Below are 10,978 nucleotides of genomic sequence, written 5' to 3'. Positions count from 1 at the left end.
TCCACGGCACATAACAACAACAACATAAAGAAAACAAACATTCTCACAACTGGACCAATAAGCAACATCACGATAAATGGAGAAAAGATTAAAGTTGTCAGGCATTTAATTTTACTTAGATATATAATCAACACCCATAGAAGCAGCAATGAAGAAATTAGATGTTATATTGCACTGGGAAAATCTACTGATAAACACCTCTTTAAAATGTTGAAGAGCAAAGATGTCACTTTGATGACTAAGATATGCCTAATCCAAGCCATAGTATTTCAATCACCTCATATGCATGTGAGAGCTGGAAAAATGAATAAGGAAGATGGAAGAAGAGTTGATGCCTTTGAATTGTGGTGCTGGTGAAGAATGCTGAAAATACCATGGGTTTCCAAAAGAATGAAGGAGCTGTGGTAGTGTAGTGGTTAAGGCATTTGGCTACTAACCAAAAGGCGAGTGGTTTGAACCCAGCAGCTGCTCCAAGGAAGAAAAGTGGGGCAGTCTGCTTTTGTAAAGCCTTGGAAACCCAAAGGGGGTCTCTGTGAGTTGGAATCAACTTGATGGCAGCTGAGTTTTTTGTTTTGTTGGCCAGGAGAGCAAACATATGTCCTGGAAGAAGTCCAGCTAGAATGCTCCTTGGAAGCAAGAATAGTCGAACTTTGTCTCACCTACTTTGGTCGCACTGTCAGAAGGAACCATTCCGTTGAGAAGGATATCATGCTTGGAGAAGTGGAGGGTCAGTGAAAAAGGGGAAGGCCCTCAATGAGAGGGATGGACACAGTGGCTGCAACAATGGGCTTAAGCATAGCAATGACTCTGGGGAGGGGACAGGACTGGGCAGTGTTTCATTCTATTGCGCACAGGGTCACTATGAGTTGGAGGCAACCTGAAGGCACCTAACAACAATAACACGTACGTTAGTTAGTATTTTCCTTTATTGTCAATTGCCTACTAAGGTTCTTTGACCTTTTATCTCACGAGGTTTAACACTGTTTCCATATAAAGAGAATAGTTATTCCTAAGTCACAAGGTATGGATATTCTGGGTCTCTAAAGAGCCCTAACTGGGCAGCACTTCATTCTGTTGTACACAGGGTCACCATGAGTCAGCTCTACCTTGATGGCACCTAACAACAAGGAGCCCTGTTGGTGCAAAGGTTAAGTGCTTGGATGCTAACTGAAAAGTTAGTGGTTGGAACCCACCAGCAGCTCCGCATGAGAACAAACCTAGCTATCTGTTCCATAAAGACTACAGTCTATGAAACCCTATGGGGACAGTTCTACTCTGTCCTATAGAGTCACTAAAATAATGGCTAAAAATTATCATCTTTGTCCAGATATTCCAACTGCCTTAATTGTTCCTCTCTTCCTTCACTTGCTTTCAAAGATCAACTCTAACGTTCTCACTGGGTTTGTCTTTGAGAGTGAATAAATGGAGTACATCTGACCTAACTCCTAGCATCACCTCTGCCAAGGGGACAGGGAGGCCGCATCTTCTGACCTCCTCTAACCCCACAAGAGGAAGACAGAATCACCATCAGTAGCTCAAGACCTATTCCTGCGAGGCCAGACATGCTGCCTCCCTCCAGCCCTTTCACCAACCCTGACACTAACTGTTCCTCCCGCAGCACCCACCACCTCTCTGCTGGGTTTGATAATTTGCTGCAGTGGCTACACAGAACTCACAGATTATGGGGTTTATTAGGGAAGCAACAGGCTACAATTCAAGTTCAGAAAGGCATTCAGTCTCTCGCAGCCAGCCGTCTCATTCAGCAACCAGCAGTCTCAGTAGCACATAGCTCTCTCAGCAGCATGTGTCTCTCACATCTCTCTTTCAGCAGTGCATGTCTCTTTCATCTCTCTCTCAGCAGCGTCTCTGTCCCACATCTCCCAGGAGCTCATTTCTCTCAGCAGCACATCTTTCTCAGCCAGCAGTCAGAAAGACTCCTTCTGTCTCTAGGAGGGCTCTCCTTTTGAGCCTGGCAGAGTGACCAAATGAACCAATCCCAACATCAGAATTCTATGTACCTGAGAGAGAGAGAACTTCCCAGAAGACTGTTTCATGCCACTCCCAACAGAAATACCCAGGTGGGTAACTTTAACAATCAGGAGCTACTCAGTTGCTCATGGCAAATTCCACCGAGGAGTTTACAAAGACTTATGGCTAGAAATGCCACACTATGTAATTTACTACACCACAACCTCCCTTTCAGAACTTAACCTGAAAAGCAATGTATTGGAACCTTTTACATCTAGTCACCATCTCTCTTTGCCTGAGAAACTGTTAACGGTTTTGCACAGGTATAAAACTAAAACCAACCTCACTGCTACCACGTCAATTCTGACTCAAAGTGACCCTACAGAACAGATTAGAACTGCCCCCACAGAATTTCCAAGGCTGCAATCTTTATGAAAGCAGACTGCCATATCTTTCTCCTGCGGAGTGGCTTGTGGGTTCAAACCACTAATCTTTTAGTGAGCAGCCGAGCACTAAACACTGCGCCAGGAGGGCTCCTTATTTGCTCAGCTATATTAATATATAATTAAAATAAAGAAAATAAAACAATCACCATCCAGTCAGTTGTGACTCATGGTGACCCCACATGTGTCAGAGCAGAACTGTGCTCTACTGGGTTTGCAACAGCTGATTTTTTCGGAAGTAGATTCTCAGGCCTTTCTTCCAAGGCACCTCTGGGTGGTGCCTCCAACCTTTCAGTTAGCATCTGAGCATTTAACCATTTGTGCCGCCCATGGACTCCAAAGTAAAGTTTAAACCCATGCCATTGAGTCGATTCTGACTCACAGTGACTCTATAGGCCAGAGTAAAACTGTCCCATAGAGTTGTAAATCTTTACAAAAACAGATTGCCTTATCCTTTTCATGCAGAGTGGCTGGTGGGTTTGAACTGCCTACCCTCTGGTTAGCAGCCCAATGCCACCATGCCACCAGTATAGTTTACATACCGTAAAATCCCCCATTTTTAACTGTACTGTTTTGGTCTATGTATAGTCACGTAACCATACCACAGTCAAGGGATAAAACGTTTCCATGTCTCTGAAAAGTTTCCTCTGGCCTTTTGCCGTTTATCCAACCTCTGGCAGCCCCTGACTTGATTTCTCTTCCTGTTCTTGGTTTTTCAGATGTCATATAAATGTAGCTTTTTGAGTCGGGCATCTTTCACTTAGCATAATCCTTTGAGATTCATCTATATTGTTGTATGTACCAATATTCCTTTTATTTTATTTTTATTTAAGCAATTTTAAAAGTATGTTCTTTACCTTCTAAATGTGAAGGTCTGACTCTTCTTCCCTATTTTTACAGAAGCTTCAGATGAGATTCAGAACGTCCATGAGATCATCACCTTAGACATACACGACATTTCATAACTACAAGCAAAGAACTTCCATAATTCATAAAATCTAAATCATAAAACCTAAATGTCAGGAACATACTGTGGATTTGAAACTAATTGAGTTTATACTACTTGAGTATATACTGAGAGGGTCTCTAAATTAGATTTTTTTTTCATTCCCATTGTGTAAAGAAATAAAAGTTTAAAGGCTATTTGGTCCCATTGAAAATTTAATGTAACACAAATTTTAAAAGTGCTTCATAAAAATGAAACGTAGCAATAAATCTCGGTAAAAATTGTTAGTTTATTCACATAAGGGGACTCTCATATGAGCAGCAAAGGAGAGAATGGTCACTACTCATCTCCTTTGGGACGGATAAAGTTATTACAAAAAAAAGATGTGGAACTAAGTAATTCAAAATACATAACTGTCTCATCAATCTTCACAACATCTTGTTGTATAAGGGAACATATTATTTATCAAAATTTACAGCTGTAAGTCATTGACAAAGGCTATATTACTCAAAATAAATAATCTTTTTCTCATCTTGCAGTTTCTTGAGGGCAGAGATTTATTTTATGGCCCTATATCTACCTGGCCTGGAGAAGATGCTCAATAGCAGACTGGCTGAAGGAGTCAGCATAAGTTTTACTGGAAGACAGCCATGCCTATTTGTTAAAGTATTGTCCATGACTACTTTCAGAATCCCTGGGTGCTGCAAACAGTTAAGTGCTTGGTTACTAATGGAAAGGTTGGTGGTTAGAACACACCCAGGAGCACCTCAGAAGAAAGGCCTGGAGCTCTGCTTTCTGAAAGGTGAATGGCAGGTCTACTCTGCAACCCAGGGTATCACCATGAGTCAAAATGACTCAATAGCAACTGGTATGGCTGATTTCATGCTCCAACAGCAATGCTGAGTAGTTCCATGAGAGACCACCTGGCCCCAAATCCTAAAATATTTACTATCTAGCCCTTTACAGAAAAAGTTTACCAATTTCTGCCTTCAAGTGATGCTATCTACGTTCAAATCTCAGTTCTCCCACTTACTGTGATGCTGGGCAAGCTGCTTGATATTCTAAACTTCTGTTTCTTCATTTGTAAAACAGATTCATAATAGTAGCTACCTTGGGCATTAAACTCAAGCTTCTACCAAGACCAACAAATTAAATGGAATTTTGGTTCAGTATTTAAAGATTGGGAGTTCTGGTGGTGTAGTGCCTAAGGCACCTGACTAGTAACCAGAAGGTTGGCAGTTCAAACCCACATCCACTCCTTAGAAGGAAGATTGGGCAATGTACTTCTGTAGAGATACCGCCTCAGAAACCCAAGGAGGGGTTCCTATGAGTCGGAGATGACTTGATGGCACATAACAACAACATTTAAAGATTGTAAATAGTTTATTAGATTTTCGATTTCTTGACAGGTGGTGTCTCGAAACCCTTATCTTTGCAGTCCCATACTGTGAAAGCACAGTGTGTTGTATACCAACACCAAACCAGCTGCTGTCTGGTCAAGTCTAACTCATGGCAACCCTATAAGACAGAGTAGAGCGGCCCCATAGGGTTTCTAAGGCTGTAATCTTTAGAAAACAGAATACCATCTCTTCCTCCTGCAGAGAAGCTGGTGGGTTCGAACTGCCAATCTTCTGGTTAGCAGGTAAGCACTTAAGCATTGCACTACCAGGGTTCCTGCCTTGAACATAGCAGTCTTCAATGAGTATGTCTTAAATGGAAAGTCAAAGCTGCTATTAGGTGGGCTCTAAGTCAATAATTTATCTGAGTCTGTATTAGTTTTGGTTCTGCACATATTTGTTCATAGGAAAATAGAAAAGGGAAGAAGCATAATTGTGAGGATAGAATTGAAATGATACAATTTACACATCTAAGTTTTAAAATAAAAAAATATACCCACTTTGCAGTAGTTTAACAAAATCGTGCTGCTTAACAAAGTAGGTATTTATAGTGTTGTCTATCTTGGTTGGGCTGTGGTTAATATCAGCTAAAGAATACAGGAGCAGAAAGGCAAAAAATACAAATTAGGTATCAATACTTTTAAAAGGAAGAGATTTATTTTACAGAAATGTGAACAGTTTGGTGGGCGTAATTAATAAAATCATTCTTGGGTCCCAACGTTCATCAATCTGTGTGGCTCTTTATTTTCCCACTCCCAAACACCAGAAAAAAAGAGAAAGATTTGCTCTTTCAACAGTTCTTCCTAATTTCACAGCCTGCTTAAACATGTAAATTTATGCAAAAGCAAAATGCTATTTTAGTCCTTCCTGATAGAATCACTTTCGTTAAGTGATCATCCTATAAAAATAAACATCTCTTGTTGATTTATTCCTGCAGATCCGAAGACTGAGAGCTAGTAATTACGGATACCAGGAATAATGAACGTTTTCCATGACTGTTTTCTTTATTAGTACGTTTTATCTTTAAATTACAGGTCCTATTTAATTAAGCCAATGATGAAGAAGGAAGATTTTTACCAACTTCTGCAGTGTGAAATTGACCAAACATGCAATCAAAATGTATTGATAATTACTGACGATTGGAATGCAAAAGCTGGAAACAAGGAAGAAGCATTGGTAGTAGGAAAATACATCCTTGGTGATAGAAATGTCACTGAAGATCATATGATAGAATTTTGCATGACCAAGGACTTATTTATTACAAATATCTTTTTTAAACAACATGAACAGTCACTATACACTTAGAACACACTAGGTGGAATACACAGGAATTAAATTGACTCTATCTGTGGAAAGAGATGATAGAAAAACCTCAATGTCATCAATCAGAACAAGACGAGGGGCCAACTGTGGAACAGAACATTTTTTGCTCATACGTAATTTTAATTTTGACCCAGGCCCCACCCCCAACAGGCAGGAAAGCAGGAGAAAGAGAAGCCAGGGGGACAACAGAGCAGAGCAGCAGCAGAGATTCAGGCAAGGGGATGGACCCAGACCCCACCCCAAATAGGCAGGAAAGCAGGGGAAAGAGAAGCCAGGGGATGACAGAGCAAGCAGCAGCAGGGACCCAGGGAAGGGAAGGGTGGAGAGGTTTCGAACCACTAAGGGAGACAAACTTGTCTGTCAGTTTGTCATACTATTGTGGCTTCTGTGTTGCTGTGAGGCTTGAGGCTGTGCTACAGGTCATTCAAATGCCAACAGAGTTGCACATCGTGCACAGGTTTCAGTGCAGCTTACAGACTGAGACACAATAGGAAGAAGGAAGAGGCCATCCACTTCTCAAAGAATTGGCCAGGAAAACCTTATGAATAGCACAGAAACACTGTCTGATACATTATTGTGCAACTTTATGAACAGCTCAGAAATACTGTCTGATACAGTGCCGGAGGACGAGCCCCTTAGATCAGAAGGCTCTCAAAATACAACTGGGAAAGAACGGCATCATCAGAGTAGAATCAGCCTTACTGATATGGATAAAGTAAAGCTTTTGAGACCTCCATTTGCTGGCATGGCACGATTCAAATTGAGGAGAAACAACTGTAAACATCTGTTAATAATCAGAACATGGAATGTGCGAAGTATGAATCTAGGAAAATTGGAAGTTGTCAAAAATGAAATGGAATGCATAAAGATTGATATTCTAGGCATTAGTGAGCTGAAATGGACTAGTTTTGGCCATTTTGAATCAGACAACCATATGATCTACTATGCCGGGAATGACAATTTAAAGAGGAATGGTGTGATATTCATCATCACAAAGGATGCTGCAAAATCTGTCTTGAAGTACAACGCTGTCAGTGATAGGATAATATCCATACGCCTACAAGGAAGACCAGTTAATACAACTATTATTCAAATTTATACACCAACTACCAAAGCCAAAGATGAGGAAAATGATTTTTATCAACTTCTGCAGTTTGAAATTGACTGAATGTGCAATCAAGATGAGTTAATTATCACTGGTGACTGGAATGCAAAAGTTGGAAACAAAGAAGAATCACTGGTAATTGGAAAAGTTGGCCTTGGTGACAGAAATAACGCTGGAGAGCGCATGATAGAATTTTGCAAGACCAACGACTTATTCATTGTAAACACGTTTTTTCAACAACACAGACAGTGACTATACACGTGGACTTTGCCAGATGGAATACACAGGAATCAAATTGACTACATCTGTGGCAAGAGGTGATGGAAAAGCTCAATTTCATCAGGCAAAACAGTAAGAAGCTGATTGTGGAACAGACCATCAACTGCTCATATGCAAGTACAACTTGAAGATAATTAAAACAAGTCCGTGAGAGCCAAAATATGATTTTGAATATATCCTCCCTGAATTTAGACACCATCTCAAGAATAGCTTTGATGTATTGAACACCAATGACTGAAAACCAGAAGAGTTGTAGGATGACATAAACAACATCATCCATGAAGAAAGCAAGAGGTTATTAAAGATGAGAAAGGAAGAAAAGACCAAAACAGATGTCACAAGAGACTCTGAAACTTTCCCTTGAATGGAGAGTAGCTAAAGCAAATGGAAGAAATGACAAGATAAAAGGGCTGAACAGAAGATTTCAAAGAGCAGCTAGAGCAAAGTCAATTACCATAACGAAATGTACAAAGACCTGGAGTTAGAAAACCAAAAGGGAGGAACATGCTTGGCATTTCTCAAGCTGAAAAAACTGAGGAAAAAAAATTTAAGCCTCGAGTTGCAATTCTGAAAGATTCTATGGGCAAAATATTGAATGATGCAAACTTGAAGACTGAAGAATACAGTTCACAGTATGGATTACATCTCAATATAAAGAAACAAAAATCCTCAAAACTGGACCTATAAGTAGCATCATGATAAATGGAGAAAAGATTGAAGTTGTCAAAGACTTTACATCTGCTTGGTTCTACAATCAACGCCAATGGAAGCAGCAGTCAGGACATCAGATGACATATAGCACTGGGTAAGTCGGCTACAAAGGACCTCTTTCAAATGCTGAGGAGTAAAGATGTCTCCTTGAGGACTAAGGTGCACTTGTCACAAGGTATTTTCAATCACCTCATATGCATGTGAGAGCTGGACAATGAGTAAGGAAGACCAAAGAAGAATTGATGCTTTTGAGTTGTGGGGCAGGCGAAGAAAGCTGAAAGTACCATGGACTGCTAAAAGAACTAACAAATCTGTCCTGGAGGAAGTGCAGCCAGAATGCTCCTTGGGAGGGAGAATGGCCAGACATCGTCTCACTTACTTTGGTCATGTTGTCAGAAGGAACCATTCCCTGGAGAAGGATGTCATGCTTGGTAAAGTGGAGAGTTGATGAAAGAGGGGAAGGCCCTCAATGAGATGAATTGACACAGTGACTGTAGTGATGGCTCAAGTACAGCAGGGATCGTGGTGCTGGCATGGGACCAGGCAGTGTTTCCTTCTGCTGTGCATAGGGTTGCTATGAATTAGAGATGACTCGACGGCACCTAACAACAACAACGATTTTAAGTTGAAGCTTAAGAAAATTAAAACGAGTCCATGAGAGCCAAAATATGACCTTGAGTATACATATCCCACCTCAATGTAAAGACCATCTAAAGAACAGATTTGATGCACTAAACATCAGTGAGCTAAAATTAGATGAGTGGTGGGATGACACCAAGGACATCATACATAAAGAAAGCAAAAAGTAACTAAAAAGACAGGAAAGAAGAAAAGACCAAAAATGAATTTCAGAGGAAATTCTGAAACTTGCTCTTGAATGGAGAGTAGCTAAAACAGAAGTAAAAGAACTGAAAAGAGATGTTAAAAAGGGGCTCAAAAAAGACAAAGCATTATAATGAAATGTGCAAAGACCTGGAGTTAGAAAATCGAAGGGGAAAAACACACTCAGGATTTTTCAAGCTGAAAGAAATGAAGGAAAACTTCAAGGCTCGAATTGTGATACTGAATGAGTCTGTGTGCAAAATATTGAACAATGCAGGAAACATCAAAAAAAAAAAAAAAGATGGAAAGAAACACACAGTAACTGTATCAAAAAGAACAGGTTGACATTCAGCCATTTTAGGAGGCAGCACATGATCAAGAGCCAACGATATTGAAGTAAGAAATTCAAGCTGCACTGAAGGAACTGAAGAAAAACAAGGGTCCAGGAACTGATGGAATACCCACTGGGATGTTTCAACAAATGAATGCAGCGTTGGAGGTGCTCGCTTATGTATGCCAAGAAATGTAGAGGCAGCCAACTGACTGGAAAAGATTGATATCTGTGCCCACTTAAAAGAAAGGTGATCCAACAGAATGTGGAAATTATTGAGCAATATCATTAATATCACACACAAGTAAAATTTTGCTGAAGATAATTCATAAAGTGTTGCAGCTGTACATTAACAAGGAACTGTCAGAAATCCAAGCTGGATTCAGAAGAGGGCATGGAATGTGGGATATCTTTGCTGATGTCAAATCAATCTTGGCTGAAAGCAAAGAATACCAGAGAGATGTTTACCTGTTTTTATTGACTATGCAAAGGCATATGACTGCGTGGATCATAACAAATTATGGATAACATTAAGAAGAATGGGAATTCCAGAACACTTAATTGTACTCATGAGGAACCTGTACATAGACATAGAGGCAGTCATTCAAACAGAACAAGGGGATACTGCATGGTTTAAAGTTAAGAAAGGTGTGTGTCAGGGTTGTATCTTTTCACCATATTTATTCAATCTGGATTCTGAGAAAATAATCTGAGAAGCTGGACTATATGAAGAAGAATGCAACATCATTATTGGAGGAAGAGTCATTAACAAAATGTGATATGCAGAAGATACAACCTTGCTCGCTGAAAGTGAAGAAGACTTGAAGCACTTACTGATGAAGATTAAAGATGACAGCCTTCAGTATGGATTACACCTCAATATAAAAAAAAATTAAAAAATCCTCACAACTGCACCAATAAGCAACATCATGATAAATGGAAAAAAAAAAAAAGACTGAAGTTATCAAGGATTTCACCTTACTTGGATTCACAATCAATGCCCATGGAAGCAGCAGTCAAGAAATCAAATAATATATTGCATTGGGCAAATCTGCTGCAAAAGATCTCTTTAAAGTATTTAAGAGCAAAGACGTCACTTGTGAGAGGTGAACACTGAATAAGGAAGACCAGAAGAATTGAAGCATTTGAATTTGTGGTGTTGATGAAGAATAAAAAATAGTAAAATCTGTCTTGGAGGAAGTACAGCCAGAATGCTCCTTAGAAGTGAGAATGGCCAGCCTTTGTCTCTAGTACTTTGGTTATGTTGTCAGGAGAGACCAACCCCTGGAGAAGAACATCCTGCTTAGTAAAGTAGTGGGTCAGCAAAAAAGGGGAAGACCTTCAATGAGATGGAATGACACAGTGGCTGCAACGATGGCACAGGAGTGGGCAGTGTTTTGTTCTGTTGTTGTGTACAGGGTCACTGTAAGTGGAAACCAACCTGATGGCACTAACAACAACAAAACAAGGCTGCCATAAGTTGGACCTGATTTAATGGCAGCTAACAACAAGAAGGGAGCTCTGGTAGCATAGTGGCTAAGGCACTTGACTGCTAACCAGAAAGCTGGCGGTTCAAACCCACCAGCCACTCCCCGGAAGGAAGATGGGGTAATCTCCTTCCATAGTTGTTGTTGTTGTTGTTATGTGCCGTCG

The sequence above is a fragment of the Orycteropus afer genome, unplaced genomic scaffold, assembly GCF_000298275.1.
Source record: "Orycteropus afer afer isolate SDZICR_OR568_19922 unplaced genomic scaffold, OryAfe1.0 scaffold00153, whole genome shotgun sequence".
NCBI lineage: Eukaryota > Metazoa > Chordata > Mammalia > Tubulidentata > Orycteropodidae > Orycteropus > Orycteropus afer.
This window is presented reverse-complemented; position numbering follows the sequence as displayed.